The sequence below is a fragment of the Aulonocara sp. 'chitande type north' Nkhata Bay genome, linkage group LG9 (assembly GCF_057382095.1).
Source record: "Aulonocara sp. 'chitande type north' Nkhata Bay isolate Kocher_YH1m ecotype deep benthic linkage group LG9, A_spYH_male_GT1.1, whole genome shotgun sequence".
NCBI classification, from domain to species: domain Eukaryota; kingdom Metazoa; phylum Chordata; class Actinopteri; order Cichliformes; family Cichlidae; genus Aulonocara; species Aulonocara sp. 'chitande type north' Nkhata Bay.
This window is the reverse complement of record NC_141352.1, coordinates 9,909,426-9,929,969: the sequence shown is the minus strand read 5'-3', so window position 1 is coordinate 9,929,969 and position 20,544 is coordinate 9,909,426. Positions and strand designations below refer to the sequence as shown.

Sequence of the window (20,544 nt, the reverse complement as noted above, 5' to 3'; positions counted from 1 at the left end):
CATGTAAAGTTTGGCTACAATGGGACACACTGGGGAGCTCACAGCACATCCATGTTTGTGTCCTTAGAAACCTTCGTTGTATTTAAAATATGTGGTGGTAAGGCAGAGGTCTAACAGTGTGCAGACCTGATCAGGGTGAAGCTGGTTCTGGTTTTAAGGAGCTGTCTTGTTGTAGTTGTTTCCTGACAGTCTCCACTGCCTCGGTTGGAGGTGTACAAGTGAAAAGTGAGACCACATCAAAGGACACTCTGGTTTCATCTGGATCAAGTGTAAGTTTGTGGACCCACAAGTGGAGCTAGGATGGTGATGTGTTTTTGCTGCTACCAATGAGCCTGAGTGGGACTCCATCTTTGTGTATCTATGGAAGTCCATATATACAGGGTGCAGCATCCACCGGGTAAAGGTGGTGGTATGCAGGGAGCTCAGTGGCTTTTTTCAAGTTCTTGTAGGCAGCTGATGACTTTCTTTTTGCTTCTGGGGTTTCACCTTGAAGCTTCATAGGTATTGTTGTCACTGAGTGTAGTAATGTTTATTTGCTCTGCTTCTTCTTGTCAGGGATAAAATACATATCTATACTTTTGTGTCCCAGCTGAGTAACAGGAGGAGAAGAGTCTGGTGGAGCAGCAGAGGAACAGTTTCAGCCATTTGGACTCAGCTCAGCCACTACAGAGGAAACAATGACTTCAACACAGGAGGTGAGAAAAATATCTCAGCTACACTGTTATTGAAACTGTGCACAGCTGGTTGTTAACAGCAGCTTTATCTTTTCCATCCTGGGCTCCTCCACACATACAGAATGTACGTCACAAACAGAAACCACAGAATCCCCAAAAGTTGACTCTGTTCATTTTGATGTAGCGTTTCCAGTTGCAGATGATCCGTCACCACCAAGTCATTGGTTCAGGTATGTGGATGACACCTGGGTGAAAATCAAACTCAGCACGTACCACATTTCAGGCATCACATTAACTCGGTGCACCGACACATCAAATTCACCAGGGAGGATATGAAAAGTGGCAGGTTAGCCTTCTTAGCCTGTGAGATTTCTATCAGTAATGGGGGACATCTAAAAGCTGATGTTTACCCTAAACCTACGCATACAGATCAGTATTTAAGGTTTGACTCTCATCATCCACTGGAGCATGAACACAGAGCAAACACCATCCCTACTGACACAACAGCCAGGAAGTAGAAGAATATGCCATCAAGAAGCCCCTGAGTAAATGTGGTTATTCTAGCTGGACATTTGTCAAAACTGGGAAGGCACCTAAAGAAAGTTCCAGCTGATCCAGGTGAGAAGGACAACCGCTGCCTATGTAAAAACTCGATGTGATCCCATTTGTGTCAGGAGTATCGGAACCGCAGAGACTCATTTTTTCAAAACATCTTGGTGGCTTTTAAACCCCAAAACACGCTGCTCCAAAAATTGGTCCACCCCAAGGACACAAACAGAGTAAAACAACCTCTGGCTAAGAGGATGGCACAACACAGAAGAGCTGCTTCGTCAGGTCAGGACTCTGAAGTCTATTTAAACCTACAGGCAGGACAGGGAGGAACTCTGGTTTGAGTCAAGGAGGCCATTTACGTGAAAAGGGAAAGACCATCTCTGAATCGAGGAGGGGACCTAAGTATTACGCTGAAAAAAACCACAGAAGTTACAAGAAAATATAAAGATCATATTTAATCAGCACACATTGAAACAATAGCATCAGTTGAACTCACAATTTTTCATCAAGTAAAAGATTTTTTTCCCGTGATCAATATTTCTTCAATAATGTCATTTTAATTCCAACTCTCATTGTAGCACATCTTTGTAATGTGATAGTATTACCAGAAGGTGGTGGCAACACACCTACGACGTGTTTGTTGACATCTTTGATTCCACTAATGGAGTTTCAGTTTGTTCCACGACTGCATTTCACTCACTGCCTCTGTTTGTATCTCTGTCACTGCAGGACCAACATGGAGCGAGAAGTCAGCGCTCTCAGGAGGCCGACAAACCTCACAGAAGAACTGGACGGAAAAACTACAGCTGTGATGACTGTGGGAAGGGTTTTATCCGGGCCGACAGCTTAAAAAGACACAAACTCATCCACAGTGGAGTAAAAGCACACAGCTGTGACTTGTGTGGAACATCTTTTGCCCTGCCTGAAAATTTAAAAACACACCAACTCATCCACAGTGGAGTTAAAGCACACAGCTGTGACTTGTGTGGAAAATCTTTTAACCTAGCTGGAAACTTAAAAACACATCAACTTACCCACAGTGGAGTTAAAGCACACAGCTGTGAGTTGTGTGGAAAATCTTTTAACCTAGCTGCAAACTTAAAAAGACACCAACTCATCCACAGTGGAGTTAAAGCACACAGCTGTGACTTGTGTGGAAAGTCTTTTAGCCTGGCTGAAAGCTTAAAAACACATCAACTCATCCACAGTGAATTTAAAGCATACTGCTGTGACTTGTGTGGAAAGTCTTTTACCCTGGCTATAAGCTTAAAAAGACACCAACTCACCCACTCTGGAATTAAGGCGTACAGCTGTGACATTTGTGGAAAAAATTTCAGCCAGCCAGGCAGCCGAAATATTCACCTACGGATTCACACTGGAAATGATGTTTACTGCTGTGATCAGTGTGGGAAACACTTTACAACAGCCACACAGTTACAGCGCCACATGTTTACCCACACTGAAGAAAGACCTTATAAATGTGACCTGTGTGATAAGACTTTTAAGTCTCCACGTCACCTGGAAAAACACCAACACGTCCACACCAGAAAATAACTCTACAAGTGCAGTTACTGTGAGGTATGTATTTATATTTTATTCCTGAATTTTAGCCTGAGTGTAACAAGTCTGATTAGGCGACGTTCAGGATCAAAATGTTGAAGGACTGACTTACACTGTCTTTGTGTCTTTGTTTTGAAGCAGAGCGACACAGATGGATCCAGTTCTCAACCCTGTCGTCACTGTGGTGGTGGGAAAGAGTTTCACTGTGACCTTTGTGGAAAAACCCTCAGTGATCAAGAGAGACTAATAAGACATCAACGTAGACACACTGGAGACAAAATGAGCTACTGCAAAGAATGTGGGAGAGGTTTCACCACATCAAGTGCATTAAAAAACATGAACTCTGTCACAGTGGAGTCAAAAAGCACGTGTGTGACCAGTGTGGGTCAACCTTCATTACTGCAGTGCAGATAACATTAAAGTGCATAAACGCGTCCACACAGGAGACACCATACAAGTGCAGACACTGTGACATAAGCTTCTCGTGTTCAGGTAATCGTAACGTTCATGAACGTACACACATTGAACTTCAGCTGTGACCAGTGTGACAAGAACTTCAGACTCCACACACAAATGATCCCAAGCTGTAAATAAATGTGCAAAAACATTCACTTCATTATCTGCTCTGTGCAAACATCATCTGAACTTTACTGTTTTGGAGGGGGCAAACACAGTGTACAGATGACTGTTAACATGTGCTTGTCAGGCACTCTTTTTGGCTGTCGTGGTTTACACTTTACACTCTTTCATCTTCCTTCGTTTCTCACCTGTACCAACCATTGACTCTCATGGTCATTTTCCCCTCTCTCACGCTCACACACAACAGGAGGGGCAGCCCCACACATTCTCCCTGCAACACGGACTGTACGACCCACGAGGCTACATTGTTAAAGGTCTGTGCCTGTAACACTCTGCTCATATTGTCTTCATATTACTTTTTTTTTTAAAATAATAATTTTAAAAAAAAATTCTTCACGTCGATATGCGGGCCCTGAGTTTGAGACCCGTTTTAATCTTTGTTCCCTTAGAACATTAGTAGTTGTACTTTTTACTGTATTATAAAAGTTATAGGAATGTTTTTACCAAACTAATATTGTATCAAAACTGTCGAGATGTGTGTGTGTGTGTGTGTGTGTGTGTATGTATGTATATATATATATATATATATATATATATATATATATATATATATATATATATATATATATATATATATATATATATATATAAATAAATTAATATTAGGGGTGCAACGATATTCGTATCGATATTGAACCGTTCGATACAGTGCTTTCGGTTCGGTACGCATATGTATCGAACAATACAACATTTGTAATTTATTTTATCAACTTTACTTCTGACGATGCTGTCTGTGTTGAGCGCTCAGTGAATCTGTGTTCGACTACTCCGCCTAGGCTGCACTGTCCAGCGCAGATCCACTGAGCGCTCAACACAGACAGCATAGTCAGAAGGAAGAGCGCAGGGCAAGCTAGCGAGACAGAAGTGGACCTCCCCACCCTCATTCAGATCTGGCGTTTGGAATTATTTTGGTTTTCATGTGACGTATGACCCTGAAGGTAAGCGAGTCATGGACTAAAGTAAAACAGTATGTTGGATGTGCCATGCAATGCTCAATTACATGGGTGGGAGCTAGTGTGTTAGCGCAGTTAGCTCGTTAACGTGTTGGCCGTCTAGCCCCTCTGTATAGGGTAGCTCGTTAACGGAGATTTGCCGTGTTGTGGCGTTAAGGTTATTTCAACGAGATTAACCTGAAAGCACTAGTGGGAACACAACGAATATGACTGCACATTTACGCCGACATCATCCTAGTGCAAAGACAAAAACAACAAGCATGCTACTAACTTTAGCCGAGTCATTTAGACAGCTGTTAGCACATGATTCTCCTTATGCTGCTGAGAATATGGCCCAGAAGAAGCGGATAGTATAGCTTTTATTTTGGAAAGAGCCATTTCTCTGTAATAAACTCTCTTTTCCAAAGATGAGTGATTCCTCAATCAGATACAGGGCTCGCAATATCGCTAGCCCAACGTCCCGGGGCTAGCGATTTTTTCAGTCGGGCTACCAAAATCTATCTCTTCCCTGCCCGTCGGGCTATTGTAGGAAGGAAAAATATATGTCAATGCTTTTGCATTCTTTCAGAAATGTAGCTGGGTAATTATGTCATTGGCATCGGTGAGCCACTGTCAATATGTGACATATTGAAATCGCGTTTGAATTTGCGCTTGTTTTTTGCTTTCACTTTGCAATCGTGCGAACTGTGTATAGAGAGCGACAGCACTGATCTGTGAGTGATGATAATTTGCGCACCAATTCCTCTGACATCGTCTTATTAATCGTTAGCTTACTATGCAAACATGACAAGTGAAATCTCCCGCAGCTTAAACATGTGAGAGGTTGATCGCGCAGAGAATCGCTGAGCTTATGTGAGTCCGTGTGTAAAAGCAGCAGGATTTATATTTGACTACGATGACCTGGATGACTGAGAACCTTCACAGACAGATATATATTTTAGTTCTGCTGAGCCAAATAAGACAGGTCAGGGTGAAGAAGTGACAGCCAAAGAAAAGCTTACCACAAAACGGAGAAGTTATGACAAATCAGACTATAAGGCAAAAAGAAAGTGCAGCTTTATGGTTTCATGGACAAAATAATTTCTGTGGCTGCAATATGACGAGCTAAATAACCAGGGCTGCACATAAGTGGTCCGCAGGTGCGCATTCGCTGTCAAAATAAAAAACACGCACAAGGGTTAGGGTTAAATTTAAAAACTGTACTTTTGAGTTAAAATATATATTTATAATTTTAATAAATGACAAATTAAAAATGCATGAACATTTTTTTGTATCGAAAAAATATCGAACCATGACACCAAAGTATCGAACCGAACCGAACCGTGAATTTTGTGTATCGTTGCACCCCTAATATATATATATACACATACACACACATCAGTGTCTTTCATTTGACGTTTCTCAGTTTTTAAACTGTACTTGTTTTTCATGTATTCATTTTATGTGTTACCTCAGTTACACTTTAATCCTTTTTCATATTTAATATTCTACTGTGGTAATCCTTGTTCTTAGATTCCTTCCTCCCAGAACTCCAAATAATTTCACACCAGTTGCCCTTAAAGCTTCCAATATGAATTAAATCCGTCAGCTGTCTTTGAAACAACAACTGCTGTGACTTTATGTCCAGAAAAAAGAATCTCAAGCTAAACTGGTGTTGGGCTGTACTTCCATGTAATACCAGGTTGTACCAGAAGGTGGAGCAGTGCTCCAAGAGCACGTTCTTATTCACAATGGCAGCAAAGAAATGTTAAAAGCAGCACACATCAGGGTCGTTTTAAAGATAGCAGATGACTCCTTTTAGTTCATTCAAATTCTATCAAACCTCTACTTTTGGCTGCTCCTTTCACTTTAGTGTATTTACAATATCCTTGAAGTCTACGTGTTGTTTTTTAATGAATTCATTTTGATCCACATGTTCTGTAGCTGTTTTCTTGTTGATTTGAAGTTTGGATTATGAAATCCTGATACTGTTAAATCATTAGTTATATCTGATGAACTGTGCAAAGTTTGTAGGGTGTGAAAAATAAAGAAATGGTCTCACAACAAGTAGTTTGAGCCATGATTTCAGATTCAAACTAATTTAACTGTTCTCAGTATCACAGATGGAGGTTTATCAGAGGAGGAGACTTAGCTGTTTTCCACTCACACTGACCAGGCAGCTCATTAAAAACTCTGGATCGATCTTCCAGGACAAAAAGGTCATAAAATGTTACATTTTTCTCAAACACTTGCTGTGAGTATGAAGTTCGCTGGGGGTGTGTTTAAGATGCTTAAAGGATGAGTTTTCCTTCCAAAGTGCAAACAAACTGTGTGCTTGTTAAAACCTGAAGTGAGATTACAGGAGAGTAAGTTGAGAAACAAAAGTATCTGGGGTGCGGTGTGGCAAGAAGATACTCTGAAACAGAAAATCAAAGTATTGGAGCAGGTTTTACCGTGACCAATCAAAGAAAGCCCGGCAATTCCAAAAGCATCTTTGCCCCTTTTACCATTAATAGATGTAAAGTTTGAGTGCATGTGCATGAACCTCATCCAGCTATTACACAGAGGGCACATGGATATCGCTTTGTATTAGTTCTGGTCAATTATGCACCACAATATCCCAAAGCAGTGCCACTGTGCAGGATTTCTGCAAAAAGTGTGGCATAGGCTTTCATTTCATGCCCAGAGTTGGTATCCCCAAAGAGATACTTACTGAGAGTGATGGGTTGGTGGAGCAGCTGAATAAGACTTTAAATTCCATGATTCACAAGAGGAATAGACTCTAATACAGACAGCACTCAGAGACACAGGGACTGAGAGCAAAAAATACTTTTATTACAGAGCCGACGGGTAAAGTGATCGGTTTTTTATCGTTTACATCGTGGAAGAGAAATTGTTTAAGCCACGTTTCCGAAGTAACAAAGAGCCGACGGATGGGCTGGATTGCAGACCAAATATAACTTCCCAGAACACTCCAGCTCACAGGTTACTCTGCTCCAAGCATTTCCACAAAGGTCAGTCTGCTGTTGTAGTTATCATAACATAATTGTTGATGTGGTTACAAATAAGTCTTTATTTGAATTGAATTTGTTGGGCTATGCTGCTTTGTTCACGGTGGCTTTGCGGCCTAATGTTTGTTGTGTTTTGTAAGAAAACCAGCCTACAAAATGCAGGAATGTGATCCAGACTGGCGCCCTCTATCAACCTGGTCATGCACAGTTTAAAGCTGCTACTACAGCCAGATTTGATCGGTTAAGAGAGAGAGCAAGATCAAAACAGCCACGAAAAGTCCCGCATATATGTGCCCAAGTGTTGCTCTGACATCACCAGGGTGGCGTCCTTCATAGGCTTGAGTGCCCTGACAACTTCTTTTGCACATGTGATGTCAGACTCACTTAATGTGAAGATTTCTTTTTCACTCTTCCTAACTTCTGCAGAAAGCAGAGCTGCACAGATGGCTGGTTGCTGTTCTAAAAATCGTTCTATCATATCATAGGAGCTGTTCCATCTTGTTATTACATCCGAGATCAATCTGTGAGCAGGTAGCTGAAGGAGGCGCTGTTTCTGCTTCAACTGATTGCTGGCTGTGGTGCTGCGCCAAAAAAAGGCTGTTACACGTCGGATCCTCCCGAGAAGTCGCACCACGGATTGTATTTTCAGTGCTTTCTGTGAGGCGAGATTCAGACTGTGTGCAAAACATTGTATGTGCGTTATGCCTGCAAGTCTAGCCGCAAGAGCCATGTTTGGTGCATTATCGGTAACAACAACAAGGTCCTTTGCGTTCAATCCCCATTCAGCCACAGCATCAGTTAGTAACGCTGCAATGTGCTCACCTGTGTGACTGTCATGCATGGCTCGGGTTTGTAGTACATGAGACTGAAGGTTCCACTGGTCCGTTATGTGATGTGCTGTAACAGTTACGTACGATTCAGTGGCTCTCGAAGTCCAAGCGTCGCATGTCAAAGCAACTGTCTCTGCCGAGCTGAGAGAGTCCAGCACTGTCGCTTTGACTTCTTGGTACAACTTTAATAGAGCGATGTCCGTGATGTGTTGTCGGGAAGGAACGGTGTAATGGGGCTCCAGCGTTTTAATCATATTACGAAATCCTTTATTCTCCACAACACTCAGAGGGCGCATGTCTTTGCAAATAAAAACAAGTACTGACTGCGTTATTTTTGTTGCACGAGTTGAAGTTGCTGGTAGTTTCGAAAAGTTAACTTCTTCAATTGTCCGTTGAGCGGGATCACCTCGTTTCATTTTAAAATTAGCATTTGGCGCTACATCGCTATGGTGTCTACACACGTGTGTTCGTAAATTCGTGGTATTACCCGAATATTTGACTCTGGCGGTGCAGATTTTACAGACTGCATAGCTCTTGTCATAGTCTTTACTGCCTTCTTTTGTCCTAAATCCAAAATAAGTCCACACATCAGCTTTGAAAGTTGCTGGGGCCGGCTGTATCCTCTCCTCTTCGGTCATCAGTTAGCTAGCACAATTGGCCACACATCCACTGTTCTACTTCGTTGGTTTTTGGCAAACTAGACGCTTCTACAGTTATCGCGAGAACTCGTTTTTCCGTAACGTAAAGGCGGTAAAAACTGCCATCTCCAAACTCCCAGACCCACTCGGCGAAGTTGTCATGCTCCCAAACACTCCCCTGTCCACCAGTCTCTCCACCAAACATTGTTTAATTTCCACCTTCTTAGAATGCAACGGAACATCCACATTGAATAAATTAGCCACTACTAACAAATCTGCTTTATTGCACCGCTCCAACTTTTCAATGGAGGGCTGTTGCGCAAAATCATCCATGTCAAACGACATCATGAGCAAAGCAAAAAAGAAAAACACAACTCTGCAGACAACTAACCACATCCAATCACTCTAGGTCCGCAAAACTCGCGCCCAACGCATAGATGGATGACACTCTCCCTTTTTCCTCAACTCCCACATTGACGGTCCCCCCACCGTAAACATCAAAAGGAAACAAATTACACGAACGAAAAAGGGACGAGCCCCTAGGTTAGTATCTTGTAGCATCCAGAGGTTTAAACATCAATCTTCCCATTAAGTAGATTACCTAAAAATGAAGAGTTGTTTTCGCCCAGTAAGCTGAGCGTTATAATGTAAACAGTAAAATGTAATTGGACGTTGGCAGAGATGCTCTTTATTTAAGGAAATGTTCAGGATTAAAATGTTGAAGCAATTCCCCGACTTACACTGTGTTTGTGTCTTTGTTTAGAAACAGAGCGACACAGATGGATCCAGTTCTCAACCCTGTCATCACTGTGGTGGTGGGAAAGACTTTCGCTGTGACCTTTGTGGAAAAACCTTTAATCGGCAGCGGAACCTAAAATGGCACCAACGTAGACACACTGGAGACAAAATGAACTACTGCAAAGAATGTGGGAGAGGCTTCCCCACATGGAGTCAATTAAAAATACATGAACTCATTCACAGTGGAGTCAAAAAGCACGTGTGTGACCAGTGTGGGTCATCCTTCACCACTGCAAGTGAGATTAAAGTGCATAAACGAGTCCACACAGGAGAGAAACCATACAAGTGCAGACACTGTGACGGAAGCTTTTCACGGTCAGGTAGTCGTAACCTTCATGAACGTACACACATTGAAGGGAACTTCAGCTGTGACCAGTGTGACAAGAGCTTCATGAATCTCAGTTCATACTCCGAACATAAACGATCCCACGCTGTAAATAAACAGTTTCACTGTTACCAATGTGCAAAAACATTCACTTCATTATCTGCTCTGTGCAAACATCAGCGTGATCATGCAGGACTGAAATCACTGGATCACAATGAATCTGATGGGACAGAAAGATCCTCTTCTGGTTTCAGGGTCGGACTTAAAAACCTTGAGGCTCCACAGAGTTCAGATGGAGTCTCCTGTAGAGAGTGTCAGCTGATGTCACCCTTGGATCTGATGAGGTAGCTCTGCTTTCTGGACCTGCAATTAATAATCCTGCCTCTTAAATTTATGAAGTTGCAAAGTATTGTCCTCCTTCCTTTTTCTTTTAGTTTTCTGTCATTTCTTAAAGATTGTTTTGCCTGAATGTTGAATCTCTCTCTCGTGGTTTGATCAGTAAATCTCATGTGGCTGGCTGCACTTAGAGGGAACCTGCTATACTGCACATGAATTCAATTTTGCATTAGATATTGTTGAATTCTTCTTTATTTTGTTGTATCCCTTTATGGATGTGTAAAGGAAATAAATGCAGACATAATGGTTTACTACTGATCTAGCTAACCTATTCCACGAGCACAACATGGCATGGGCCAAAGTCAGGAGAACTAAGCTGTGTGATGCATACACAGTTGTCATTAGAAAGGTCAAAGCTGATCATTTTGTTGTGGAGACTTATAGGGGCTATTTCAAACAAATAGCCCCTATAAGATTTGGGTGACGATAAAATTACCTTGTAATGAAACTGTTGTTTGGCTTAATGAACATTTTATGATGTCCCTGAAACTCTAAATCAGGGGAGTCAAACTCATTTTACATCACAGCTTCTGTGACCTTTAGTGGGCCAGCCCAGTGAAACTCCCCTTTCTGTCAGTAATGAAATTACATATTTAACAAATGAGAAAGAAAGAAATCTGTCAGCATAATTGTTTGGACTTGAATTGTGAGAAATAAATTTAGAATTGCAGAAAAAGTTCTGACTGTACAGTTGTTGTTTTTTTTTTAACCCTATAAGATAAGATAAGATGACCTTTATTAGTCTCACAGGTGGGAAATTTGTGTTGTTACAGCAAAAGTGCAAAGTTATGTAGCAGAAATTAGAAAACACTGGAATGCAATAAAATAAAACAGAAATACAAATACTATATACAACTGAGTAGGAAAATACAACTTCGTCAGAAGAAGAATTGCACATATAGCAGTCTTATTGCACATGTGTGTGTTTGATCAGCTGCAAAAGTCTTTGTTGTGGAGTCTGACAGCAGTGGGGAGGAAAGACCTGCGAAATCTCTCCGTCCCACACCGTGGGTGCCGCAGTCTGCCACTGAAGGAGCTGCTCAGTGCTGTCAGTCTCCTGCATGGGGTGGGAGATGTTGTCCAGGGATGACAGCTTAGCCACCGTTCTCCTGTCACTCACCACCTCCACTGGGTCCAGAGGGCAGAACAGAGCTGGCCCTTCGGATCAGCCTGTTCAGTCTCTTCCTGTCCCCAGCAGAGATGTTGCCGCCCCAGCAGACCACACCATAGAAGATGGCTAATGCCACCACAGAGTCATAGGTCTTCAGGAGTGGGCCCTCCACTCCAAACGACCTGAGTCTCCGCAGCAGGGAGATCCTCTATTACTCCCATTGTAGGCAATCCATCTTTTAAACCATCTATTCTACACAGTACATTTAGACTTTGGAAACCGGTAGGACTTTGCACAATCGGTAATCTATACTAGGAGGATGTTTTTGCCTCTTTCAAGCAGTTACAAGAGCTATACAAGCTACAAGGGAGCAACCTTTTTCTCAGATACCTCCAGATAGGAGACTATGTCAGGAAATGCATTTCGAGTCATTGTGAGTTTAGTTTAGTGTAGTTTTCTCTGGTCCCCTCCCCAATCAGACCAGGAGGGACATGTTTACCTGCATATTCTCCTTAACTTGCTGGTTGTCTGTGTGGTTTCCAAAAAATGATGTGGGCTTCATAGATAACTGGGAAGCTTTCTGGAGGACACCTGGTCTTGTTATGAGAGACAGCATCCATCCCACTTTGGATGGAGCAGCTCTCATTTCTGGAAATTGATCAAATTGATCAAACCCCCCAAAATGTGACTATCCAGAGTTGGGACCAGGAAGCAGAGTTGCAGTCTTACACGCCTCTCTGTAGTTTCTCTCCTGTCACCCCCACAAAACCCCATCTCCATAGAGACTGTCAGCTCCCAAACTGTCACGTCTGGCGTGGCAGGCGTGTGGAGTAGGAGAATAGGACTCAAGATGCAACTTTTGATGTAAGTGAGCTTTATTTTATAAGGTGGGTGAAAACAAACAGAAACAGCAAAAGCGAGGATGAAAACTAAGCAAAACCTAAACTGGGAAAAACTAATGAAACAAACCTGAAACCAAAAACAGAGATGCTGCTTCAGAAGCACTGTGTCGAGCATTGATTTGTTTGGCCGGAGTCACGTGATCAGTGACATCTGAAGCTTCATTTAGAACATAAGTGATTCAGTGGTTTATAAGGAAGTGAATCATTCATAAGATTTGTGGAGTGTTTTGATAGTGAGAGATAGCAAACCACTGGTCATTCCACTGAGAGAAACTGAGTCAGGGGAGGTTTTGTCATGTGTGGGAGTGTTTTATCTGAAAACGTGAAAAACTTGAAAATGTCAGAAAACAGCTTTTCATAAGGTAAATATTATTACAGTATATAACTTTAGAAACACTTCCATTTGACTTGAATTTAATATTATAAAAAATGTAAACTTAAAATGTTATTCTAAAATGTGCAGCAATTTAATTGGTTTATTCTTTTTAGGCGATAGTCTGTGGGACCAAGGAAGGCCTTATACCTGCATCTCTACCAACTTGCAATTTCTGGGCACTCCAGCCTCTTCTGTTTCAAGCAAGAGGATTTTCTCTAAGGCAGGAAAAGAAACAGACTCGGTCATCGTACAGTGAAGCAAATTCTCTTATGAAATCAAAATGAAAAAGGGTTACCTTAAATGGATCATGTTTTTACTTTGCAAGTTCATAAGTAGGGCTGGGTTTCGATTATCGATTTTACGATTAAAATCGATTCTAGCTTGGATAAAGTGATTTTTAAATATACATTTATTTTGCCTGAAACGCTAGAATCTCCACACATAGGACTCAGTTCTGCTTCTACGTGTGAGGACGGCAAGATGGCGAACTAAGCAGCTGTCCTTATCTTAGCTCTGGTGCAAGGTACCTTTTAGCCCTCCTTTTTTGATGATTTGTTCCCTCAAAAATCTTACGCCGACTTCACAAAGATGCCAAAAAACCAGAAGAAGGACAAAGGGGAAAGCAAGTCTTCCCAGAACGATAAAATACAAGATTTGGCTTCAGCTGCGGATGATCACAACTACTGCCTCTCAGACATGGAGTTTGAAAGTGGCGACGGGAAAAAAAGAAATCTGGAGGAAATTAATGACTTGCTTCTCTCGACTCTGTCTAAAGGTGACCATCCGAGAAAGATTGCTAATCCCAGTCCCACAGCGAGCGACATACTGGCAGCTATTCAAGCTCTCCACATGCGATTTGATAAACAAGATGACAAAATGGCGGACATTAACAACAAATTATCGGAGAATGCCTCGTTGATTGCCAGTCGTGCTGAGTCCATTGAATTCAATGCAACTGAAGTCCGTGAAGTCCGTCCCTAAACAGGAAAGTAAACTAAGTTTTTATTTTTTTATATATATTCAAGTTTGATATTTTTAATATTTTGAACTCTATTTTTATTTATCTTTAATGCTACGCACGTGTTTATCCTTTGTGTCGTTGAATGTTAGAGGTTTCAGGGAAAAGGTTAAAAGAAAAGCAATGTTGTAAACAATGAAACAAAAGTTAACTAAAATAAATTACAGGTTGCAATAAAATAAACCACTAAACAAACCATCTTTATGGTGTAATTATTTCATGTATAGTTGTTTGTTTGTTTGTTTGTTTGTTTTACTGTGTAATAATATTCAACACTGCTATCAATACATTTTTCAAAAAACATCTGTGCAAAATGGGTTTAAAAACAAAAACAACTGTGGGATACTGTTCTTCCGTGATTTGAACCAGGGAAACAAATTGTGGCAGGATCAGCCTGATATTATTTGTATCCCACTGTAACTTAACTGTATAAAGAGCTAATATCACCAAAATGTCATTATAAGAAGTGTTTGTGAAATAAAAATAAAGAATGTGGGATACTGTTTGTCCCACAATTGGACAGCCAGTGCGTGCTCCCTACACAGGGGAAATAAATTCTGTTAGTGATACATACTATGGCACCACCATGGTATGTATAACTTATAGTCAGACTAAAGCCAGACTTTCAGATCCTCCCTGTCTGGAGGTAACGCTCCCTGATTCCTAAATGTACTCTTTTTCCAGTGGATTAAGGTTTGTTGCAGGTTACACAGGGATAAGGGTATCCAGGTTTTTCTTTCAGCAACTTCAACTGGGTGACCATGGCTCAGGGGGTTTGGGAAGCGTATCTGTAACCGGAAGGTCGCCAGTTTGAACCCGGGCTCTCTGTCCTGGTCGTTGTGTCCTTGGGCAAGATACTTTACCCTACCGCCTACTGGTGTTGGCCAGAGGGGCTGATGGCGCGATATGGCAGCCTCGCTTCTGTCAGTCTGCCCCAGGCTACAACCGATGTTTTTCTGGGTTTGGCGCATGTTGCTGTATGCCTTACAAAATCTCTAAGTCTAAGTCTTGTGTGTGATTGTTCTAACATAAACAGCTCCATCAGTTTCCCTGACTCTGTGGTTGCCTTCGGTGTGCAGCACTGCTACAAATTGCTAACTGTTTTGGCAACTACAGGTTGTCCACTGTTGCCGAGTATTATATGGCCATGGAGGTAGCTACAACTGCTTGGAGGTTGAGGTTGCTCTAGAAATTGTATCGATACAGTGGCATTTATAAATGCACACTAGCTCCTACTATGCTTCCATCAGTCTGAAAGAATATTTGTCATTTAGAACAACTCAAGAGTCAACCTGCTCCCCAGTTGGTTGTATTCTGGTTATAAATCTATAGAACAGGAAGGTTACTGAGTGCAAATGTAATAGTTAATTAGTTAAGGAATTTCTTTTAAGTATGACTTTCTCTCTATGTAGACAGCAACAGATATGTGATTTGAATAATTAGAAACATATTGCATGTAATTACCAACCTGAAGGAATGAGGATGAGGATATAGATGTATTGGCAAGACAGTCATTCAAATCATAATCTCTTGATTTGCAGATACATTGAACAAAGCTGAAGTTAAGTATTATAATTATACAGAGTCCCAAGAATGTGGCAGGATAACTGGAATATCAGCATTCATAAAACATTCAGAAATATGGTCACTGGAAGAGAGTGGGTAGGTACCAGAGAGAAGAAACAGACAAGTACCAAACAGCAATGTGTGCTAACTAGAGGTCAGCGATCTGTCGGCTTCAGCCCCGACGGCGGGTCCGTGTCCATGTGAGAAAGGGGACATTTTACTGATTCTGATGCATCGGCGGGTCCGCGCTTTATGTTTACGTCTTTGTGCAGAATCCGTGTTCCTGCTCTCATTTACTGTTTTAGCTGTTTGGTGGTTGTTGAAATTTTGTGAGGTTTAAACTGAGATTCTGGCTTTTCGGGCAAAATAAATTTATATTTAAAAAATCAATTCAGGATTTTAATGAATCGATATGACATTATCCAAGCAAGAATCGATTTCAATCGATAAATCGATAATCAAAACCTACCCTTAGTGCTTACTGCAAAGAAATTGAATCTGTTAAGCATGCACTGTTAGAATGCCAGGCACATGTCCAGGAGAGGAAGACGTTAATGGCAAATTTTGAGAAGCTAAAGATATTTTACATTAGAAAAACAGCCAGAAAAACTGTCTCAGGTCTGTGGTCAGCTGTTGAAATTTGTGATTAGAATGGATGCGTTTTTTTCCAGTTCCTGATCCACATTCCAGTCCAGTAGGTGGCGGTAATGCACTTTTGCAAAATGCCATTACACTTAAAAGAAGACTAAGAAGAAGAGTAAGGCTATCCCACTAGCATTGTTTTTATCGATAGTTGTGTCAGTCTGCTGACTTCGGCTCCATCACGGAGGTTCTCTCTGTTTGTGGGCTCATCTAAAGGTAAGTGTTTAGTAGGGATGGAAACTGAGATCATTTAGTCTAATTCCTTGGAATTGTTAGTCTGCCCGTCTACCCCCTGTCTTTTCTTACACTCGCGCTGTATTCAGCTGTTTTCAGTTCGTGTGTTGAAAAATGGTGGCGCAGTCTACAGCGTGGACATTGGCATTACTAGTTGTTATTGAACTAAAGAACGAGAGCGCGATGGTAGACGGGAAACGTCCTCCAGGATAGAAACAACACATAACGCTGCTAACACAACTTTAGCTCTTTGCAAGCATTTGCACAGACGGCATGCTAACGCTCAGCTAGCATAGAACTCACAGCGAAAGCTGAGTGAATAGAGATTGACAGACCACGTGACTTTCGTGCATTGCATTGTAGTTACGAGTGGTATTGCATTTCCAGCACCAGTAATCATTAATTCTGCGGTTTTAATGTCTACTTGGATTTTATTTGCCCCAAAATCAGTCATCTACAACACGACGGAGAACACGGCAGGTCCGTACAAAGGCAGACTTGACGAAAAGGCAAAACAAAGAACGAGGAAAAATCAAAGGAGTGAAAGGGTCAGACCCATACAAGCATACAGAGTGGAGTAAGGACGTTAGCCTGCTGCCCAGCTTTCATCACGCACATATTTATTATTATATGGTCCTAAGTGTGAGTGCATACACTCACAAAATGTTTAGTGACTTCAGATCCCTGCAACAAGCCCAGGTCCAGTTTACTTTGGTGATTTGGACTATTCCATTTCACAGCTGTTGTTACATTTTTGTCCTTTATCTCCTGTACAGGCCAACGCAATCTAATTGTTGTTTCAGGTTGTAGTGTTACACAACATTTTCAGATCTAATAGAAATAAAATTTAATCGTAATTCATTCAGTTATTATCTTTGTTTATAACTGGCATTATTGTTTCATTCTATTATAGAATCTTATAAGAAAGAGGCAAAATTGTATTCAATGGTGCTTTATTAGCTGCTTCGGTGAAAAACAAATCAACAATGCAACAAAAAAAACAACTTACTGGAAAACAGTTATTCATCACTTGCTTGCTTCAGTACAACACTTGGGCACATATATGCAGGACTTTTCATGGCTGTTTTGATATCGCTCTCTCTCTTAACCGATCAAATCTGGCTATGGTAGCAGCTTTAAACTCGGTCTGACCCAGGTTGATAGAGGGCGCCAGTCTGGATCGCATTCCTGCATTTTGTAGGCTGGTTTTCCTACAAAACACAACAAACATTAGCCCGCAAAGCCACAGTGAAAGTAGCATAGCCCAACAAATTCAATTCAAATGAAGACTTATTTGTAACCTACATCAACAATTATGTTATGATAAATTACGTAATAACTACAACAGAAGACTTACCTTTGTGGAAATGCTTGGAGTGTTCTGGGACGTTATATTTGGTCTTCGAATGGCTGCAATCCAGGCCATCCGTCGGCTCTTTGTTACTTCGGAAACATGGCTTGAACAATCTCTTCCACGACCGAATCCGATAAAAAACGATCACTTTACCCGTTTCTACCTGTTCATATTTCTACAGTATAATCTACGTAACTTTGAAGTCTCCTTGAGCGGATTTTCATCTTTGCTATCTGCCTATCGCCTTTGTGTTCATACCTAAATACTAGGAGAAATATCAAATGTGTCTTCAGCAGTGTTGGGGAGTAACGGAATACATGTACTGCCGTTATGTATTTAAAATACAAAATATGAGTAACTGTATTCTGTTACAGTTACCGTTTAAAAAGGTGGTATTTAGAATACAGTTACTTTGTTGAAATAAATGGATTACACGGCGGTACTTTCCTGTTTCATATTGTCGCGGGTCAGGCCTGTTTGGGTTTTGTTTGACAGCTACGTTCTGTTGTTCCAGGCGGCAGCGTTACGGTTGCCATGGTTACAGGGCGACGCTCTCTCTCTCTCTCTGCGACTGTGTGTTTCCTGGGTGAGAGAGTGCCTTTTTGTTGTTGTTGTTGTTATGCTAAGCTAATAGGCAGAATGCTACAGGCAGAGGCAAAGAATGTAGCATCATGGGCAGTGTAGTCCGTGCTGCAGGGAGAATGGACTGCCATACACGTTATGGGTCTGTGAGCAAGAGGAGGGAGAAAAAGGAAAGTCATAAAGTACAAGCTGTCATCGAGCAGAAACGGGAGCTGGAAGCATGTAAATATAATAATAACCACTGCAGCCAAAAAGAGAGTCTGATGAGCCCAGTTGTAAGTAAGCTATTAAGACTCGACTGTACGCTGTGTTCGTGTTTTCCTCCGAAAACAATAAGTTCCATTGGAGCAGCCTTTCAACGCCTCTCTCTGTCTCTCGCAAGAAAAGTTGACCCACACAACAAAGTAAAGCTATTTTTCGGCTACGAGCCGACAGGGACCCCGCCGTATTAGTCAGAGGTCCCTTTACTACAGTTCGGAGTCGCGGACCTTCAGTAACAGTAATAAATCACACAGCAATAGTACATTCACATAGTTGTAAAAAGCATGATAATATATTAAGCAATCCAAAGTATTCAGAATATGTTTCTGTCATTGAGTAACGTAATGGAATACATTTTAAGAGTAACCTTCCCAACACTGGTCTTCACACACAGTTAACACACACAGTTTTTTGACAAGTAATGTGTTGCGTGGCATATTCACATATATGTATGACTGCTGAAAATGCTCACCATTGAAAATAGATATAACTTAAATAAATGTAATTATTAATCCCTGAGGAAACACATAATATCCTTAGAATAGGGCACTGGAGGTCGTGACCTAATTTCTCAATGGTGCAACCAAAAAAAATCTTGCGTCACGCTGGTGCGATTAGCCGTTCAAGAAAGGAAAAAAACCCAGTCTGAAAGTCTCTGTGTGGTTAACAACAGACACACATTATGCCCATATCATGGTCTAAACCAATCAGAGATAGTCAAGGGTGGGACCTCTTTTATTGACTGTGTTCCAGATATTCCTGTAGGTGCAGGCGGAGAGAGGGAGGTGAGTGGCCTAGGCCTGATAGAAGTAGATGTAGCTGTGGGTAATGAGAAAATCTTTTAAGAAAGATTAATAAATTTGTCATGAAGTTGAGGCCTGATCCATCCGAAATTCATAGCCAGTGCTCTGACAGTGAGCCATCAACCTCTGAGGTTATGTTTAACACTGTTTCGGAGACAGCATTAGATAATGAGCCACATATGATCGACTCCGAGCCAGAGCCCGCTGACAGTAAAAGTGGGGCAAGTGTATACAATTCAAAGAGAGTGGCTTGACCAGTTTCACTGGCTAAGATACAGTAAAGCCAGTCAGTCTGCCCCAGGGCAGCTGTGGCTACAACTGTAGCTCGCCTTCACCAGTGTATGAATGTGGGAGTAAATGAATAGTGGTATTGTAAAGCGCTTTGAGGGGTCCCGAAATGCGCTATATAAATGCAATCCATTATTATTATTATTATTATTATTATTATTATTAAAGCTGACAACATGATGCGCAGCATTTACTGTGGTGCAATGGTGGTTTTTGATACGGGAGACATGGGCCATACCACAGAGTGGCATCGTGGGCATCAGCAGAAAAAGATGCTTGCACCCATGCTGCCCCGACATCATAACAGCTCAAATGTGCAGTTGATGTGATAGTGACGGGCTGCTGAACCAATCAACTGGAATTCTTTTGGAACACCAAAAATACTTTGGCTCACGTGGTTTCATGGAATTATGTAAAATAGTGTCGTGGAGTGTCATAATGCTATTAAAATCCTCACATATTTGAAACTGTAAAAGACAGACATAGCTTTGATTCAAGAGATACAGCTTGATGAGGTGGAATCATTAAAGTTGAAAAGAGACTGGGTGTCCCAAGTTTACCTTAGTGCATTTTCCAGTAGGAAAAGAGGCGTGGTTATATTGATTAGAAGAAATTTGGATTTTCAAGTACTCAATCATTATACGGATCTGGAGAGTAGATGGGTGGTCTTGGATGCATGTCTACAGGGGCAGAAAGTGACATTGGTCAACATATATGCCCCCAATTCTCCTCAACCACAATTTTTTCATGAAGTGTGTAGCACAGTGCGGAATATTGGAAATATAAATATTGTAATTGGTGGGGATTTTAACCAGGTCAGGGATGTGTTTTTTGATTAATCCTCTCGTCTTAGACCAAATAAGCACCCTGTAGATGCTGCTTTGGACGTTGTGTCAGAGGAGCTGAGCCTGGCGGATATACGAAGACTTCTGTATCCTCAAGAAAGAGACTATACTTTCTTTTCCCATCCTCACTTTACTTTCTGGTGTCTCGCTCTCTGGTGAGTCAAATTGTCGGGTCCTCCATTGGTAATATTTCAGTAACTGATCATG

General features: G+C 41.4%; 1 pseudogene across 1 annotated transcript; it reads left to right on the top strand.

The window, feature by feature from the left end:
* The first annotated feature begins 559 nt into the window (after window positions 1-559).
* On the top strand, window positions 560-11,000 carry LOC147321613 (uncharacterized; annotated as a pseudogene). The gene is made up of 3 exons (XR_015130993.1): window positions 560-695; window positions 1,956-2,804; window positions 9,600-11,000. The product of XR_015130993.1 is annotated as an uncharacterized LOC147321613 (transcript).
* The last annotated feature ends 9,544 nt before the right edge of the window (window positions 11,001-20,544 follow it).